The sequence below is a fragment of the Chrysoperla carnea genome, chromosome 3, assembly GCF_905475395.1.
Source record: "Chrysoperla carnea chromosome 3, inChrCarn1.1, whole genome shotgun sequence".
Lineage (NCBI taxonomy): Eukaryota > Metazoa > Arthropoda > Insecta > Neuroptera > Chrysopidae > Chrysoperla > Chrysoperla carnea.
In genome coordinates this window covers 33,518,785-33,538,916 of record NC_058339.1, presented here as the reverse complement: position 1 = coordinate 33,538,916, position 20,132 = coordinate 33,518,785, and the positions used below count along the sequence as shown (strand labels likewise).

Sequence of the window (20,132 nt, the reverse complement as noted above, 5' to 3'; positions counted from 1 at the left end):
GCCCTTATAAATGTTCTATACCAGATGAACGTGAAATCAAAGATCAAGTACAGAAGTTACTAGCATCCGATCTAATAGAGGAATCTGATTCACCGTTCGCATCACCGGTAACACTCGCATATAAAAAAGAAGATGGAAGAAAATCAAGGCTTTGCATCGATTTTAGAAACTTAAATAAAATAACTATCCCAGAGTGCTACCCATTTCCAACAATAAATGATATAACGGAAAAAGTTTCGAAATGTAAATACTTTACTGTTGTTGATATAAACTCCGCTTTTTGGTGTATTAGGTTAAAAGAAAAGGACCGTGAGAAAACTTCTTTCGTTACAAAGTACGGGAAATTTATGTTCAAAGTATTACCTTTTGGATTGAAAAATGCTCCTGCAATCTTTCAACGCATACTTTCAAATATTATAAGACGAAATAACCTAGATGAGTTTTGCGTCAACTACATGGATGACTGTCTTATTTTCTCACGCAATTGGAAAGATCACATGCAACATATCTCAAGATTTCTTGAAGTAATAGGAGAAGAAGGATTTAAATTAAAGCTCGAAAAGTGTAAATTTGCAGCCCAATCGGTTAAGTATCTTGGCCATTACATTGAAGAAAATAAAATATCACCAGCACAAGAAAATTTAAAGGCAATAAAAAATTTGAAAAGACCTACAGATAAATCTGGGGTTCGAAGTGTTCTAGGAACAATAAATTACTTTATAAAATATATCGATCATAGTGCTCAAAAATTTGAGCCCCTTCACAGATTGCTGAAAAAAAATACTGAATTTATTTGGACGGAAGAATGTGAACGCAGCTTCTCCATGATCAAAGAATATCTGTGTTCCCGTCCAATTTTATCAATTTATGATGTCGAAAAAGATGTTTACATTGACACAGACGCTAGTCAAAAAGGACTTGGAGCGACTTTGAGGCAACCACAGTCAGATGGTCTATTACACCCTGTAGCTTATTTTTCTAGAAAACTGTCAGAAAGAGAAAAGAAAATGGAAACGATTCATTTAGAATGCAAGGCGATAAAAGAAGCCATTAAATACTGGAAATACTATCTTATTGGACGAAAGTTTTTCGTTTGTAGTGACCATAAACCATTTAAGGAAAATTTAAGAACAAAGTCACGAACTGATGAGATTCTTGGCGATCTGGTCCACTACTTGTCACAATTTAATTTCCAGATAATATATAAAAAGGAAAAGAAAATATTATCGCTGATTTACTATCACGGCAACCAGTTTTAGAATATTTCGAAAATGAAGATGTCATTCAAGTGGTCAATTTAATAGAATTGTCTGAAATAAAGAGGGATCAATATGAAAATCGAAGAGAACTTACAACTGCAAAGGGAACTGAGCGTAGACACGATATTATATTTAAGATGTTAAAAGGAAGAAAGCGGATTTTTGTATCGGAAAAGTTAGGCCTTGAAATAATTAACAAGTTGCACAATCACTATGGTCACATTGGTGTTGCACAAATGAGAAACAAAATACGACAACACTACTATTTCAAAAATTTAGATAAACTTATCATTGACTTTTGTAAAGGCTGTGTGACATGTAGGCAAAGTAAAACTCGCCGAGGAAGATTGATTGGAAAATTGTCAAGAATTGGACCTGCAACAGAACCCTATGAAATATTGTCCATAGATACAGTGGGTGGTTTTGCCGGAAATAAGTCTATAAAGAAATTTATGCACATACTAGTGGATCATTTTAGCAGGTATGCTTGGATTTCTACTACAAAAAGCCAATGCGCAAAAGATTTTATAAATCTTATACATCCGATCGCTAAAAATAATAAAATAAAGTTGATTCTTGCCGATCAATATACTGGACTAAATTCCGTAGAACTCAAAAATTACCTAAATAGAAGAGGTATCCAACTTGTTTTTACAAGCATAGATTGTGCAAGTTCAAATGGTCTCAACGAACGTTTAAATCAAACTCTAGTTAATAGAATTAGGTGTAAAATTATTGATGGAGATAAACGAGCATGGCCTACGATTGCTGCTGAATGTGTTGAAAATTATAACTCAACGATTCATAGCTCTACTAACTATGAGCCACAATATCTGCTCCTAGGCAAGAAATCAAACATTTCGCCAATATATGAACCACCTAGTGATTTAGCTGAAGACCGCCAGCAAGCTTTCATTAATTCATCCAGAAGTTTTATGGAAAATAAAAAAAGAGTTGACAAAAATCGAACAACTTTTCAATTTGAAATTGGAGATCTTGTGTACGTAGAGAATGGGAACAAATTAAATCGCAATAAAATGGACAAAGTTCGCCTTGGGCCTTTTAAAATATTAAGCCGGATTTCATCTTCGTTTTATGAAGTTGATTGTGGCAAGAAAAGAAGTGAATCAAATTATTTTCATAGCAGTAAGCTGTCACCTTTTACTTCGCAAAAAATGACTTCGGGGGGGAAGGTGTAAATTATTATCACTTCCATAGTGATATAATTGTTTACTTTTGTTTCAATTGACATACCTGAACTAAAGATTTTTATAATTTATATTGTGTTAGAATCATAAACGTTTATTAGTGGACATTCTATTAAATAACGTTGTAATTTAATTTATTCCTTTCAGGTATGTTTTTGTTTGTAAATTTAGTGTAATTCCTTTATATAATTTTGTCAATATATTCCTTTCAGGATTAAATACAATCTCGTTATTTATTCAATAAATTAATAACTTACACATTACTTTTGGGTGAAATTTAGTTTTACTAGACTTCAGGTAAAGGCCGCTTGATGTGTCAAAAATGCGTTTGGCATGTGCTGTAGCAATACATCGTGTTAAATAAGGTGGTTAACACGGGCGTTAATTTCAATGAATGGTAGAGTTAATACCATGAAATTCAATCAAATGTTGCATTTAAATTATCGTGGCCTTAGCAATTGTGTTTGAGCGTCCCGAATAAGAGTACCGTATGAAAAAGAAACGAATAATTTCTATTTTCTTAATAAATAATTTACTTTGAAAAAGTAAGTTAAGACAATTGCTTTGTTTATCAAAAATTTTCTTAATTGTATATGTATTAGAGAAATTTTCAGTTGATCAATAGTATTTGCGTTATAATAATGTTGTATTAATATTTGTGAATAATAATTACGTCTAACAAATACAGTAGAATCTCGATAAGTTAAAGTCCAAGGGAAACAAAAAATATTTTAAGTTATAGAGGTTTTTAGTTATCAAGGGTCTATGTTATTGAATGCATCAGAAGGATGGGTTCAATAAAATACTGAAAATTAAATACATATGTAATCATATTTATTCACATTACTTACATTACATAAAAATAAAACAACAACTAAAGGTTTAGTCTACTTATAAAAATCTGTGATTTTCTTTTGTTTTAAAAAATTCACTGTTTCTAAATCGATTTGATTTTCAATGACAAATAGAGAGGAGAATACATTATCTTCTATGTTGCTACACTGCTCTATAAATGATCGTACAGTTGTTAAAGCTCTTTTTGCTTGACTCATTCACACAATTTTATGTTATAGAGGTTGTGGAAACATTTCTTTTAGTTACTGAGGGCCTAACAGAAATTATTTATTTAAGTTATAGAGGTTGCGTATTTTAAGCTATAGAGGTTTTGGGCTCTGATGGGAAGGGAACGTAGTATTTTTTGAAGTAACTAAGGTTTTTATGTTACCGAGGTTTAACTTATCGAGATTCTACTGTAATAAGTTTAAAAACTCATTTTTTCTTCATTAGCAACATAGAAAAATTATAATTATAATAACATTTTTCACGGAAACTAACAACACAATAATTATTAATAAATAATTACAACCATTTAACAAACAATAGTAATTATGAAGATGATTAATTACATATGGAAATATTACATTTATTGTAGAAAAATTTTAGTTTCAAATGCTCTTGTGGCCTCTATTTTCATGTTAGTTGTTAGTTAATGTTGATTTTATATGGATTAATTCGTGGGGTAAGCTTTTCCACGGTGTCTCGCATAAAAAATAGTTATTATAGTCTGACTATACAGTGTGTCCAAGTTATAACAGCAGGATTTCATCAAATGGTAGATAATAAAATAATGATACGTATGTATATGAAGCTCTCTAAGAGTAGCTTTCTTTTTTTACTTACATGAAGTAAAAAAAAAAACAAACGATTGTGTAATCAACACTGTCTATATATGGCATTTCAACATTTAACTCAGTCAATTGTTTGTTTTCACTTCTTTCAGTTATTTTTAAATATTCGAGAAAACTTCAAGATGCAAACAAAGTATGTTTAACCCCTCGTGGGTATAATTGCAACAACCTGTCAATACTTCATGTCAATATATCGATTATTTTTTGAGTTTTGCGGCCAGAAACATATTTTCTCGATTTTTATGTGTAAGATACTCAATGCGTATAAGAAACTATTATAAATAATAAAAAGACAACAGCACATAACGTTATCAAGTAGCCTCCAATTCAAGTACTGACTGTGCTCAATGTTATTTTACTACGATTTTCAGCATTTTTACCTCAAGTACAATAAATACACACCAAAACAGACATGGGTTAGTTATTTTAAGTCGAAGTCACCAATGTTATAACTTTATTGTGTGTCTTTTTACGCAAGTCCGCATTGCCCATAGAGGAGGCAGCGAGACGGGTATAAGACTCTTCTATACCTATCTCAGTTTCTTTAATAGTAAGGAGATAGAAAAAAAGTTGTTTCTCTGTCTTACTCGTATTTCAGGTTGTCACTGTCTTACTCGAATCTTAAGTTAGGAGTCCGAGGGACTTCTCTAAGCCACGTTTGCCCATGCCTGCTCTAAAAGCTATTAGGAAATGAAAATAAAATCGCAATAACACATCCAAGCTACTTTATAGAGGTAAAATTGATTAATATTTATTATTGAATGGAGATACAAACAATATGATATATTTGTTATTGTTGATGAAAAAATTCTTTAATAATTGTAAATAATAAAAATGGTATATTACAAATACAACACAATACAATAATAATTGCTGATAGGTAATTATTGCAGAAAATATGAAAAATATGTGGTTTTTTGTGACACATATTATAATATACTGTATGTAATATGTCTGTTGATTTGTAGGTATAACGGAAGTTTAGTATAGGAAATGTTGTTTATGTGACCTAAATATAGTTTCCGTGGTTATTTAGTTTATATACGCATTTACAAATAAACACTATCCAGATTATTCAGGTTACGCAGAGGATGATTGCTGCTATACCCTGTAAATTAATATAAATGAAAGCAATTGAGGTTTTTCGGAAAAATGACTAAATTGAAACTTTTAACGTTTTTATTAAATAAGTTTAAATCTCAAGAGAATATTTTTTGAAAGGAGTTATTAAAAGTTCAAAGAATGTCATTTTTAATGCCCAAAGAGTTTAGAAAGCTTGATAGAATATCTTTTTTTTATGTCTCAAGAGATTATAAAAATGTTTTTAAAAGTATCTAGTGTTGTTTATATACTCATATAAACCATATATGATGTTTTGTACCCAGATGCATTTTGACAATATGGTTGTAGAGATTTCTAAGCACAAGTTTTTTGATCTGATGATCTGACCCCCCTGCTACTTTTAGGTACACCCAACAGCCCTTTTTAGTTCAAATTCGGAATGAAGGATAAAGAACCAGGCAGAAATTTAAATGAAAGTGCGGGATGATTTCACCAATTTGGAAAAGGCTTACTGAGGAAAAATTATCGACTTTTTTTACATTTTGACAAGTGTCAGCTTCCGATGCACCATTCCCTTTCTTGAATTCAAAATATCATGGATTATTTTATGAAAACCTATACCAAAATTTTGTTTGTAGCATCAGTATTTTTAAGTGTAACAAACTTGGGACTTAATCAATCATTCAATCATTGTTTTACATATGTGGTCTCATGTTTTATTAAAAAAAAGTATAATAGCAGATTATTTTGGACAGCATTTTGATAATAAAACAAACATATTACCTTTTTTTTAATAATATTTTATATAAAAAATGTCCATCAATCTATCCATAATTTGTGTGATGTGTACAAACACAGTAAATTTATGTCATAATACGGAACATTTTACCTTCAAAAAAGGTAAATTATGAATAAAATAAATAAAAATTGGTAAAAAGTGTCATAATTCTTTTTTTTTCATCAACAGTTCAAATGTAATACGTACCGCTAAACACTTTTCTTTTTAAGCCAACATAACAGCTATAAGTTTTCAGCCTTGTTATCTAAACGATTATATTGATTTTTCAGAATCAGAAATTTTTTTAGTCGGTTAAAAAATAAAGTTCATAAACTAAAACTAAGTCATTGTTATCTTACGTAAAACGGTTATTACTTTTCGTCGAACTCGTCGAAAGTTTACAGGCTAGGAAGGAACAGGTGAAAATACATACATTTTAAACTGCTTTGTGGTTATAATTTCATGATAAAATATAACAATATATTTATTTTTGAAAAGTGTTAACTACGGTCTGTCATTTGATACTTAAAACGGTATCATTAAATGAAAATTTTTTTTTAGTTCATTATTTTATGTCCTCTAGAAGGCGCCATATTCAATTTAATGTGACATCACCAACGGACAATCAAGACGCTTTTGCAACGATATCCCATTTGTCAAATTATGATAATTAGTTTAGTAGTTAGGAGGGAATAGAAGAACATACATACATACCGAGCAAACACATAACCCTCGCCGTCGTGAGGGTAAAAACAATCAAAGTTTACCCAATTTTGTGAGGCGTCTCACTTGGTGGAAGCGCAGATAAGAATACAAATATATATTCATATGGATTGGATGGATTAACATTTTTTAAAGTGCGGGAGTTTCTTTCATCTGTTGAATTATTTAGACTATTTAGAAAGAAATCATACTTTTTTTGCCCTGTCATCAAATAATCTGATAAGATTTACAACAATAGAAACAAATAAATTTATTTAAAAAAAAAAAAACCTGGCTCGTTTTTAGTAGTGCGATATTTATCAATTTTTTTTAAGGAAATCATAAATTTTGATTCTACAAATCTGTTGTCGGTTGTACATATAAATATCAACGATTATTTATATATAAACGAGTTATCCAAGATCGAGATTATATTTTATAAGAGCTCCGTAACTAGTTATTGTATCAAAAAGGAACCACTATTGTAAGGCTGAGCCATGAACACTTTTTTCATTTCGCGTATTAACCAAATTTACGATACGGTAAAAGCTATGGAAAAGGAAATGTTTGCCATTATGATAACAAGTTAATTGAGGATCAAATTAAGATTAGTGATAACCTGATATGATCTGGGAGGGTGCAATCACCGGAATAATTGTAAATATCCGTGAAATTTGAGAAGTTTTCTCTCGAAAAACCTCTAAAACTTGCAATATCATGTCGTTGTAGTAATATTTTGCATCGAATCGTTTTCATATATATAATCTTGTATAACCTCGACCAGAAGTGGTTTTGAATTTATGAACACGCTAAATCGGGGATATTCATGGACTTTAGCATCGAATTGAAAGTTATATGCAAGTTTCGTATTATTCAAAATTGCATCTCCTTGAAGCAAATACACTCATATCTTTATTGTACAGAACCTTTGATTCGAGAGTTATAATCTCACTTAACCTTAATATTTGTATACCATGTTTACATGAAATACATCATAGTATATTAAGTTTAGTCCCAAGTTTAAAACGCTTAAAACTATTGATGTTAGCAAAAAAATTTTGGTGTAGTTGTTCATAAAATCACCTAATTTGTCCATTTCCGGTTGTCTGACCGTTTGTCGGTCCGTAAGCACGATAACTCAAAAACAAAAAGAGATAACAAGCTGAAATTTTTATAGCGTGCTCAGGACGTAAATAAGCAAGTTAGGTCAATTGGGTCTTGGGCCCGTAGGACCCATCTTGTAAACCGTTAGAGATAGAACAAAAGTTTAAGCATAAAAAATGTTCCTTATAAAAAAATAAACAACTTTTGTTTGAAACATTTTTTTGTAAACATCACTGTTTACCCACGAGGGCGCAAATTAGTTGCAAATTTTATAGTAGATATGTATTATACGGGAATATCAGTTATGAATGTGTAGTTATCTAAGAGTGGATATCTTTCTTTACTTACGTGACATCAAAAAATAAACTATAGCGTCATCAAAACTCTCTATACATGGTATTTCAACAATTAACTCAGTAAATTGTATTTTTTTCTCTTGTTTTCTTTAAGTAAATATTTTTTTTTTTTTTTCTTGCAGGTATAGGTAAATTAATATAATTTTCCTATATATTTTCATGTTTAAAAAAATACCTACTGGATATTATACATAAACATGCTACTATATATTAAACACAAAAAAAATGTAGCTGGAATATATTTAAAAATTCGGTATTTTTGTATGGTTTATTTTCATCATCTCGATTTGGTTTTCAGTATAACCTATTTATTATACATATAAGTATTACATTTATTTTAAAAAAAAATTTAAATTGAAATTAATGACTTTTTATGCGAGTTGTGAATATTAAATTTGATTATATGATACCAAATATACGTACAAAATGAAATAAGAAAAATAAAGTCACGTAAAAATTGAAATTCATGTTTGCCATGAAAAACATAGGAATTCAATTTTTAAACAAAAAATTATTTATAGGTAGGTAGTTGGGCAATAGAAAATTATGTTATAAGTTTTTCGTATTAAATATGTTTCTCCCCCAGTCAGGAAATAAAACTTCCTGTATAGGAAGGTAGTAGGTACTGCGAACGTGCTAAAGTAAAGCGAAAAATCTATTATTAGTTTTAGTTACCTTCAATAAGACTGATATAGATAAATTTGGTAATTAAAGACATATTAAAAGGTTTAAACCGCGTTCCGCAAGTTGAATTTTTCAGAAGAATTTTTTTATCACTACCGTGTATATGTTAAAGAAATTTGAGAACATAATACATTAAACATTTTAAAAATGATAAGACATTGAAAACAGTTTAAAATGGATTTCATTTCAACAAAAATCATTGCATTCTCATAAATACTTAATGTGCATAAATTTTGGTTTAAATGCAAAGTGGTTTTGGCTTTCTATAAATGCAAAAGTCATAAATTGTGGTAGGTTAATATTCGTTTCAAGTTATGTACTAAACAAGTTTCGTATATATGTTTTGGTATTCGTTTTCCATTTTGAATTGTTCCAACCTAATTTCCCTTTTCCCACATTAAAATATAAGTATACATATGTTAACTTTATGAAATAATTTTCATGACCCTATTTTCATAGTTTAAGAACAGTTTCAGCTATTAAAACTTCAAGGACTTTGGAAGTGAATAAAACTTATAAAATTAACTTCATCACGGTTTTAATTCATAATTAGTGATGGGTGTAAATGAATGATTCTTCTGAAGTTATTGTTATCTCGGTCAGATCAAAGTAATATAAAGGCATTACGTTTTAATGTAATAATTTATTATAATCGATTTATATTTACATTCGATGGTGGGAGTCATGACGTGGGGTATATTTTAATCAGGCATAAATGCATTTAACATTAAATCAGTCAAATAATAGTTTCAATTATTTAAAAAACCAGTTTAATGATTTGTCGATTTTGTTAAGCGAAACAAATTAAAATATTTAAAGATTCAAAAATTTATAAGATATTTGGCCATAATAAAAAAGAAGCTATGATTGTCATTTGGCTAGTCTCCTGTCATAAAATACTCTTAAACCAAAATTTATCTCACGCAAAGATTATTTATTTAATGTTAATCTGAAGTTCAGTCTACTTTTCTTCATAAAAACCTCATAAGGTTTTTTTATAAAATTTTGCCTTAAAGCTTTCTTCTACTAATTTTTCAAGCTTAATATACTCTGCAAATAAATAGATGAAGAACTCTTAAGCCACCTTTCCGTATAAAATGAAAAAATTCATTCGCACTTTGCTTTAAATATGCAGAATGCAGAATTTCGACTTATGAAAGGACTTCGAACATAGGATATACAACAAAATTAATAAACATGATATAGGATATATAAAAAAAGGTCGTTACATGTCATAAAATTACAGATTTGTATTAGATTCTTTTTTTTCTTATTATAAGGATATGCGGATTATTTTTCATCATATGGGAAATTGAGCTGAAGTAATAAAGGTCAAATTGTAATTTATATGAACGTAAAAAGGTTGAATTTAATACCATGCTTAGATTGAATAACAATATTGAATTTATCTATTGGTTTTAGTATAGATATTAAAGGTAAAGTATAGGTATTGTATTCGTTCACATAATCCACCTTATTTTATCATTTTTATTTTATCAGATGTCCATGTTATGATCAAGGTTGAATTTATAATAAAATGATTTTGAAAACAAGTACCTACCCATTACATCGTCTTTATTACATTTATTTCGTTTGATGTTTCAAGAATACGAAATATTTTGTTTACTTTTAAAAATTTTAATGTTTTTTTAACCGACTTCAAAAAAAGGAGGAGGTTATCAATTCGACTGTATTTTTTTATGTGTGTTACCTTAGAACTTTTGACTGGGTGAACCGATTTTGATGATTGTTTATCTATTTGAAAGCTGGTGCTTCTCGTGTGGTCCCATTTTATTTTGGTTCAGTTCTGACAACGGCATCCATGAGAAAATCATAAAAGTCTTAAATTTGCATAAAGTATGTACGGCAAGACAAATAACTCAATATCAAGCCAACCGATTTCGATGATTTTTTTTTTAGTGACAAATTAGTTAGTGTACTTCAAATTCACTGAAAATCACAAAATAAAAAAAACTTTTACCAAAAAGAAAACCGACTTCAAAAGAAAAACTTTTCCAAAACAAATTAATATGCACTAAAAAGTAAAAAAATAACGATAATATAATGTAGTTAAAATTATTGTTATTTTTGAAGTCGATGTCGGCCAAGCTAATGAAGCAAACTGCAAACTGTTCTGTTTTAGTGCATATTAATATGTTTTGGAAAAGTTTTTTTTTTTGAAGTCGGTTTTCTTTTTGTTAAAAGTTTTTTTTATTAAAAATTTAGGTGTTGAAGATAGAGGGAGAGATTTCCGTTTCTCTGCGAGTTTTGATAAATTAACAAACCCACAAACGTCGGTGAAACGTGATATTTGATCAAGCACCTTTGAGATGTGAGTGTTTTTCAAAATTTCAATGAATTTTGCTTTCCTATTTAGGAAATTTACTAGTCGCGTTAGTCTTCTTAAGATTAAGATATCTATTTTATAATTTCTTTGACTACTGATTTGTGCCACACTTGCGCAAAAAATTAGTAAATTATCGTAATAAATTTACAAAATATGAAAACATTTATCAAACTTCCGTTTTTTTCTTCCATGAAAAATGTTCATAAATAAATTTTTATAGAATTTATTTAGTAGTTTAAAAATTGTTTATGAAAGATATTATTGAAAATAAAACGTTAAAGGTCGTACATCAAGAGTAAAAAAAGAAACTTTGTTCCTGTTTTTCATAGTACTAAGATTTAATTTGTATAGAAAATGTTTTATTATGGGAATACGAACTTTAAATGCAAATCAAAAGACTAGGTTTTCGCGGTAGATATTTTTATGTTTGAAAACTTTTATAAAAAAACTTCCTGCCTAAAAAGAATGGTTTATATAAATTTTATCAGCGAGGTTGGGATGGTTCCTGCATGATATAGTATATAAATTTGGTATTCTATTTAAAAAATAACAGCTTTGCCTTATGCATACAAAAGTAACGTTATACAAACGTTACATACAAAAGAATTACAAAGAAAAATTTATTAGGTCATTCTTTATCGAGAAATGGTATATATGAGTTTTTATTACATAAAGAAGTCGATGTTTATGGTTAAAAAAACAGGAAAAATCGAACACAAAGGTAAAATAAAAATACTTACTATAAGTACAATAAACTAACTGTTTATTATGTTGGCCAGAAAAATAGTGTTGCATTTAAATTATCAAGAATCACGTAAGTATTGTTTTTTCGAAGTAGTTGAAATGTTTTTTTATCGAAGTAACGTTTAACCAATTGTAGCCTAGTCTGTAATCCGTGATTTCCTCTCGTGTTCAACTTGTTTTTATAAAGAATGTACAGGTAAATATTGCAAAAAATTGTAATGAGAGATTGCTTGTATAAAAATAAATATGAAAAGTGCGTATAAACCTTTGATTACAGTTATTTTTTTCGAAATATATATAGAGAAAATTTTGAACATTCTATAACACTAGGTCATTTTGTAGATTTGGAATAGTTGAAGTTATACAGGTTCGTAACTAGGGCGTGGCAAAGGAGGCACCAGCCACCGGCGCAACAGAAATAGAGGCGCAAAACAAAACGTATGTTTTATTCGTAAAACAAAAAGTTAGTAAAGAATCATATAAAAGACGCTCATTAATTTACATAACGTCATAAAGTTAAAAAATTCGATTTTTTTGATAACATAGTCAAAGTTGATCCGATCTTATTGGAATTTTTTTTGAAACCCACTATTTTTGGGTCATTCATTGCAGCAGTGATGTCAGTTTTTCGCTAGTCATCACTTATGTGCTTAATTCCGTGATCGGGATTCCACATTCTTGAAACCTATTAGAGCTAGGGTAATTTTGATCACAAATTTGAAAAGTATAACCCAAATTTAGTAGGATTACATACTTGGTTTACCAAAATTGGATAAAATTTGGATGTGATAAGGCAAAATTAAAATTTTTGGATTTTGATGACGTCATCGAGTTAAAAAATTCGATTTTTTTGATAACACAGGCAAAGTTGATCCGATCTTATTGGAATTTTTTTTGAAACCCACTAATTTTGGGTCATTCATTTCAGCTGCTATGCCAGTTTTTCGCTAGTCATCACTTATGTGCTTAATTCTGGGATCGGGATTCCACATTCTGGAAACCTAGTAGAACTAGGTTAATTTTGATCACAAATTTGAAAAGTATGATCCAAATTTAGTAGAATTACATACTTGGTTTATCAAAATTGGATAAAGTTTGGATGTGATAAAGCAAAATTAAATTTTTTGGATTCTGATGACGTCATCAAGTTAATAAATTCGATTTTTTTGATAACATAGGCAAAGTTGATCCGATCTTATTGGAATTTTTTTTGAAACCCACTGATTTTGGGCCTTTATTTTCAGCAGCGATGTTAGTTTTTCGTTAGCTATCACTTATGTGCTTAATTCCGGTAGCAGGACTCCACATTCTTGAAACCTATTAGGGATAGACAAATTTGAAAAGTATGACGCAAATTTAGTAGGATTACATACTTGGTTTATCAAAATAGTGGGTTTCAAAATTTCAATGAAACAATAATATCACATATTTGATGTATACTAGTGTACATAATATTTTTTTAAACATTTTGATACGTTCTTGTAAAATGGGAAATACCCAATTAATCGAAAAATAGGAAATACCCATATAAATTGTTTCGTCGATATCTAAATATATGTTCTATAAGTTGTCATAAAAGTTCGTAAATTTGTATATATATTTGCAAAACAAACTTTCGGTACTAAAAATAATAAAGAATATAATTTTATATGAAATCAATAAATTCTTTGCAATGTTTGTTTTGTGGATTTTATTAGTATATAATTGAGTTGATGGTACTACAACAAAACAACCAACAATATTTCATTGGCGTTCTTCCTTCCGGCGGCAATCAATTGTTCATTTTTTTTTTTCTTTTTATTTACTATACAGAATATAGCAAATTTATTATATTGTTTTAATTAATGTATTTTCGATATTTTTTTGTAGAATCATCATTAATTTTGCTAATATCCATGGGAATGCGATATATATTAATATATGAAATAATGACTTTATTTGAAAAATTGGATCATAACGTTTATTTATCATTATGCTTTTTTGCAACTAATACCTTAACGGTAAGAAATGTATGGCGTTTACTAGAATGCTGGTGAGGTATACAGACAGATATTATAGTATCTATCTATAAATATCAGAATGTAAACTGACTGATCGATCAACGCAAGGCTGAAACCGCTGGGTCTAGAAATGTGAAATTTTGTACAAACGTTTCTTAAGTAACGTAAGTAAGCACTTAGAAGGAATTTTTGGAAAGTCATCCCCTAAGGGGCTCAAAAGGGAATGCGAATTTTGTATATGGGAAGTGCATGTTAATAATTTTATAGACAAATATAGATCAACGTATGTTATAATGTTACCAAGGTTTTTTTAATATACAATATTTACAATATTCAAAAAATAATCATTCTCCTCCCAAGCGGTATTATATAAATGCATCTTTATAAATTGAAAATCTGAAACTATATTTAATCATTGTACGAAATATTTGAAGCAATGGTTTTCAAGCTATATACTAAAAGTTACAATGTAGAGTTTCTGAAATATCACAATATTTGGATCGATTTTAGTCCGTATCTCACAAACTATTCGACCAGTCAACACATGCATTCGATTTTCGTACTTTTTGGGTCAAAATTACCTTATATACTGAGTTTTATCGAAATTTTGGGTAAATTTTTTTAGTTTTTTTCCATTTTTTTAAGTGGTACGTACCCCTTTGAAAAATCGGGAAAAACGCAAAAAAAAATTTTATTTTGGAATTTGATGAAACTCGATGGATGGGGTAATTTTGAACCAAAAAGTATAAAATTCAGGTTAATTTAATGATTGGATGCAGTGTTTCTGAGATATCGCAATATTAGGATCGATTTTAGTCCGTAACTCACAAACTATCCAACCAGTAAACAAATGCACCCAATTATTGTACTTTTTGGGTCAAAATTATCTTATATACTGAGTTTTATCGAAATTGGAGATAACAAACAAAATTTTTTACAAATACCGAAAATATTTTGCACAATGAAGCAAAATGTAAAGAAGTTTTATTCACCAGTTTCAATAAATTAAGCCAACGAATGTACAACATTTCATTAAACACTTTCAAAGCCTTTTCCTATTCTGAAAATTGTTTGTGTTTCGGTCCTTCAAAATGGGATAACTACATGTTTCAAGTCTATTTTAATATTGAACAAAGCCATATATTCTAATACATGAAATATTGATTAATATTTGGTGACATTACAAGCTATAAACTTTAAAGACATAATAATACTTTCGCATACTAATCATGAATAATGAATAGGCCAGTTTCAAATAATGTCATTTAATATAGTCTGTACCTGTACTTTATAGTTTAGTTTGTATAATGTCGAGGTCAACATTCGATATATTATATTTGCAGTAAGGTAATATAATTTAATATAAAATGTATTGACAAAACAATTATGTATTACTTTTTAAACTTTACTATATGTTTCTTATGCCTGTGCATATTTGATTTAATTTTATAGATATGAACGCCTGTTAGGTGTATCAACACGCAACAAACAATCCTTTATATATTTTCATTCTCAATTATTTATTATCTGTATTTATAATCTATACACGCAACTGGATAATCCTTATTACTTCCATTTGGTATACAATAGAGGACCTTTATGTTTTTGTCGATTTTTATCGACTCAAAAACGAATTGAAGTACAAAAAGCTTTACGTACAGTAAGAAAAGCATTTCTTAAACACAATGGACAAGAAAGTATGTTATATTTATAAATTTTTGTCTGCGTTCCTTTTTAGTTAACTATTTACAAAAGTAACAAAAGCAAAACCCAGACTATAAGGAACACGTTAAATTACAAAGGTATTTTATTACAGTAATTTTATACATTACAGTCTGCATAAAACCAGGTAGTTCTGATTTTTAGCAGGATTGTTTATGATTTTGTCCCAATGAATAATCCAAGTTTGTAACCTCGAGCGAAGAACGCAACTTTGTCAAAAAAAAAATTATTTTTCTTCTGATTTTGGCAATTGTAATCATAAAGGGGTAGTTTTTGAAGTACTAAGACGATTCTAGTCTTATATTGTAGCAAATTTAGTCTACTATAAAAAAATTTTGAAAAAGTACTTCAAAAACTACCTGCTTAGGATTATAATCGCCAAAATCAGAATCATCAATTTAATTAGTAAGATATTTTATTTTCGCATCTGCGTGGCAAAAGTAATAACATTGTTCCAAATAGTATACATACCAGGGAAGCAAGTCATAGATCTCATGTTTGTCGGCTTCACCAGATCTGAGCTAAGCTGAGCGTGATATCTATTCTTTACTTTTGCTCTCTATAAGTGTGTAATATATTAAAAATAGCAGGAGAAAGTGCCCTGTTTTCCTCCTTTCTTTTATTCCCCTTAGAGAAAATTTTTTTCTTTAAGAATTCTCAAACTATTGCTAGCATTTTCCCCAGTTACCGACATAATAGTTTTGTATCCCGACTCCAATAAGGCTTCAATCTTTTATATTAAAGACACGAACATATGTTCTTCTTATCTTTCAGAATGTTTAGAACGATATAAAATTTTCTTTTTTCAAAAATAATCTTTTGTAATAATGTACAACATTTTAACCTCTTAGAACATGGGCTAGAATAAATGGTTGTTTTTTGTGTCGATTTTCGTTATAAAAGTATTTTCCAATAGCTTATATTATTTTTTGTGGTCCATACTTTTTTGAAAGCAATTTACAAATATATACCAATTGTGGTTACACTGAATACCAATATTTGAAAAAGATTACTATTAAACATAATGAAAATACTTTGTATCGATGTAGAGCTGAAATTTACTTCCGTTATCCTTAATTTAAGTATTTCTAAAATGGTGTAAGCAATATTTTAAAGTATTCGTTATGTTTTTAGTCATGGTAGGGACAAAAAATCGATGCCAGCGTTTTCAGTAAAAAATTTTGGCGATAAAGAAGGCTTTTATGACTAATTTGCAATTCTTTACATGTTAATGTTAAAAAATAAAATATCAAATTAAAACTATTGAAAAACACTAATAAATTAAACTTAATGCATTAAAAATTGCGAAAATAAGAAATCAAATTGCAAAAATATTATTTTTCAAATGTAAATCATCATAATTATTTATTTAAATTTGTGAGACAATAATATTTAATTTTCAATGTAAGTCATAAATGCAATCCATACAATTACATATGCATCAATACAATTCTATAATTAAATTAGTGTGTCGTTACCATGGAAACGCCTCCAATAAAACTCACGCACGGTGCGGATAATTTTTTAAAACTTACAAGAAATATTTTAAGTAGAAAATTAAATTAATCAAATTCTGCTAAAGGTAATTAGAATTAATTTATTTATGGAAGTAATGAGACGTGTAATCTTTATGTTTAATTTTAAAACACGATTAACCGTATATTAAACATAAAACGTAGCACAAATTTAAAACAGATATCAGTAGTAGTACTACGGTGTACGTTTTCCCACTTTAAAATGTTCGTAGATATAGGAGACAGGATTATACAATAGAACTTCATCATACACTTATATGAAGCATTGTTTACGTATGGCACTGCATACTTCTGTTTAATTCATAGCACAATGAAAGCGGCAAAATAATACCCATAGAAAAAACTTATACTTACTGGGTACCGAGTTAAAAAAAGGAGAAATTTCCACACAACTTCTGTATTTAAGAAATGTAAAAATAACGTTGTTATTTCAAAATTACCGCTTTAAATTCTTTTTTAGTCGGCCGAAAACTAAAATGAAATATTTGATGAATCCCTCTAATTCATATAGCCATATGCAGATAGCTTCGGTAAAATTATAACCAATTCATAATAAATTCAATCTTTTTAAGGTATCGTGAGACATCCAGATGGAACTATGTTCTTTTTGCTATAATTTATATACTTTTAATTCTTTTTTTAATTCGGCAAGGGTTACAATCTGAAGACCTTCCGCTTGAAAAGTGAACATGGAAACCACAAGACCACGGCCTCATTGCAAATACTATTGATATTTCAAGATAATAAACTATAAAAAGGATTGGACTTTTTTTTGTCTAGTCCCCATCGTTAGGACGAGCGATTATATTGGGAACATTATTCCAAAAAGTGAAGGTTAAAACTTTCGGTGGTTTGTACGTAGTACATTTTCGATTAACAGATATAATCAGTTAACCAAAGATACACGTAACGACAATTACAGAAAATTTAAAAAAGTAAGTACGTAGAACGTAAAACACACGTCATGTAAATCAACTTTTACAAAATACATTTGTGAAAATGCATTTTTATGTATAACTAGAGCGATACCCACCCGCTTCGCTGGGTTTAAAAGGAAATATTGATAAAAATTGCTCTCGCTTGAACCCTTTCTCTCGCTTGACACTCGAAATAATGGTAAGGATTGTTTTACGCATTTAAAATATATGTATGGTTTTCTATTTTTTTAAATGCAAAATAGTCGTAATTATTCATTGAGTATATCAGAAAAGATGGTCGTGAAATTTTTTATATTGGCTATTTTTACAGAAATCTGTAATTTATGGTAATGTCAAATGACTACTTTTACAGAAATCTGTAATTTATGGTAATGTCAAATTAAATTAATTTTTAAATTTTTTTTATTTTTTATTAATATATCTTTATAAATTATATCTCAGGTGTTATTCTGGTGTATGAGCTATATTGCTGCACAGTTTCATTAAAAACAATTAGCTAGTTTTAGCGTGAAAGCGTAACAAACAAACAAACAAACATGCTTACTTTCGCATTTATAATACATAGAAATTTTTATTTTCACAAAATCTTCAAATTTTATTTAAAGGAATTTCCACATGTGTCCATATAGCACACGGTAGTAAAAGAAATGCTGAAGTTTTCTGCTGAACTAGAAGAATGAGTATATGTATACAAGATCCATACTTATACATGTAGTATAATAAAAAGTGTTTTAAAAAGATTGGATATATTATTATCATGATCAGGGTTAGAGTATAGAGCTAACGGAAAGTATATTGTTATCATCGTTATTACTACTTAATTATCTTTTCACATTTCTAAAGGCATTTTCATTGTACCATATACAAATGCTCTATCATGCTATTATCTAATTCAATGATTTTTCTCAATATTTTTCTGCATCAAACCAATTTTGTTTCTTTTCTATATCTAGACGTTACATTTAATAAAAGTTGAAAATGAAAATTTAAAAGGAAAAATAAGATTTTAGAATCAAATAAGAGTTTATTTTAAAGTTTAAAACTATCAATTTTTATCAATTCTTTAGAAATGGAAACTTATAGAAGATTTTAGTCCGTATCCCAAAAATTATTCGACCAGTCTTCAAACCGATTTTTGTACTTTTTGGGTCAAAATTACCTTATATTTTTATCGAAATTGGAAATTAAAAAAATTTCTCGATTTTTTGCAATTTTTTTAAGGGATACCTCTTTGAAAAAAATCGAGGAAAACGAAAAAAAAATTTTGTTTTGGAATTTGATGAAACTCAGTGGGTGGGGTAATTTTGATCCAAAAAGTATAAAAATCAGGTTAATTTAATGATTGGATACCGAATTTCTGAGATATCGCAATATTTTGATCGATTTTAGTCCGTATCTCAAAAAATATTCGGCCAGTCATCAAATGCACCCGATTTTTGTACTTTTTGGGTCAAAATTACCTTATATACTCAGTTTTATCGAAATTGGAGATAAAAAATTTTACCCCTTTGATAAAATCGAGAAAAACGCAAAAAAACTATTCTTTTGGAATTTGATGAAACTCGGTGGGTGGTGTAATTTTGATCTAAAAAGTATAAAAATCAGGTTAATTTAATGATTGGATGCAGAGTTTCTGAGATATCGCAATATTTGCAATATTCTGAGATATCGATTTTGTGTGAAAACGGCCACAAATCGTACAAAATCTTTTTGTGTACTTTCAATTCAAAGATCAATGGCAATAAACAAGGCACATTTTGATTGCAATATTTTTTTATTAACTTATTTTCTTGATATCAATACAAACAATATTTATTTTAACGAGTAAATAATTTTTGTAATTATTTGTATATTAACGTTGGATACGGTTGCGTAATTCTAAACTTGCAGTTTTTACTAGAACCATAGTACTCAAAACTGTATAAAATTATGTCGACACTTACTTAGCTTGACATGTAAATATAATATCTAGATACTGGTCGTCAACCAGTAAACCTCTTTTTAT

At 28.8% G+C, this 20,132-nt stretch overlaps 1 protein-coding gene across 1 annotated transcript in view; it reads right to left on the bottom strand.

Moving 5' to 3' along the window:
- LOC123295191 (ankyrin repeat domain-containing protein 29) overlaps nt 1–20,132 on the bottom strand; it is a 79,301-nt gene that overhangs the window by 38,481 nt on the left and 20,688 nt on the right. The window lies entirely within an intron of this gene.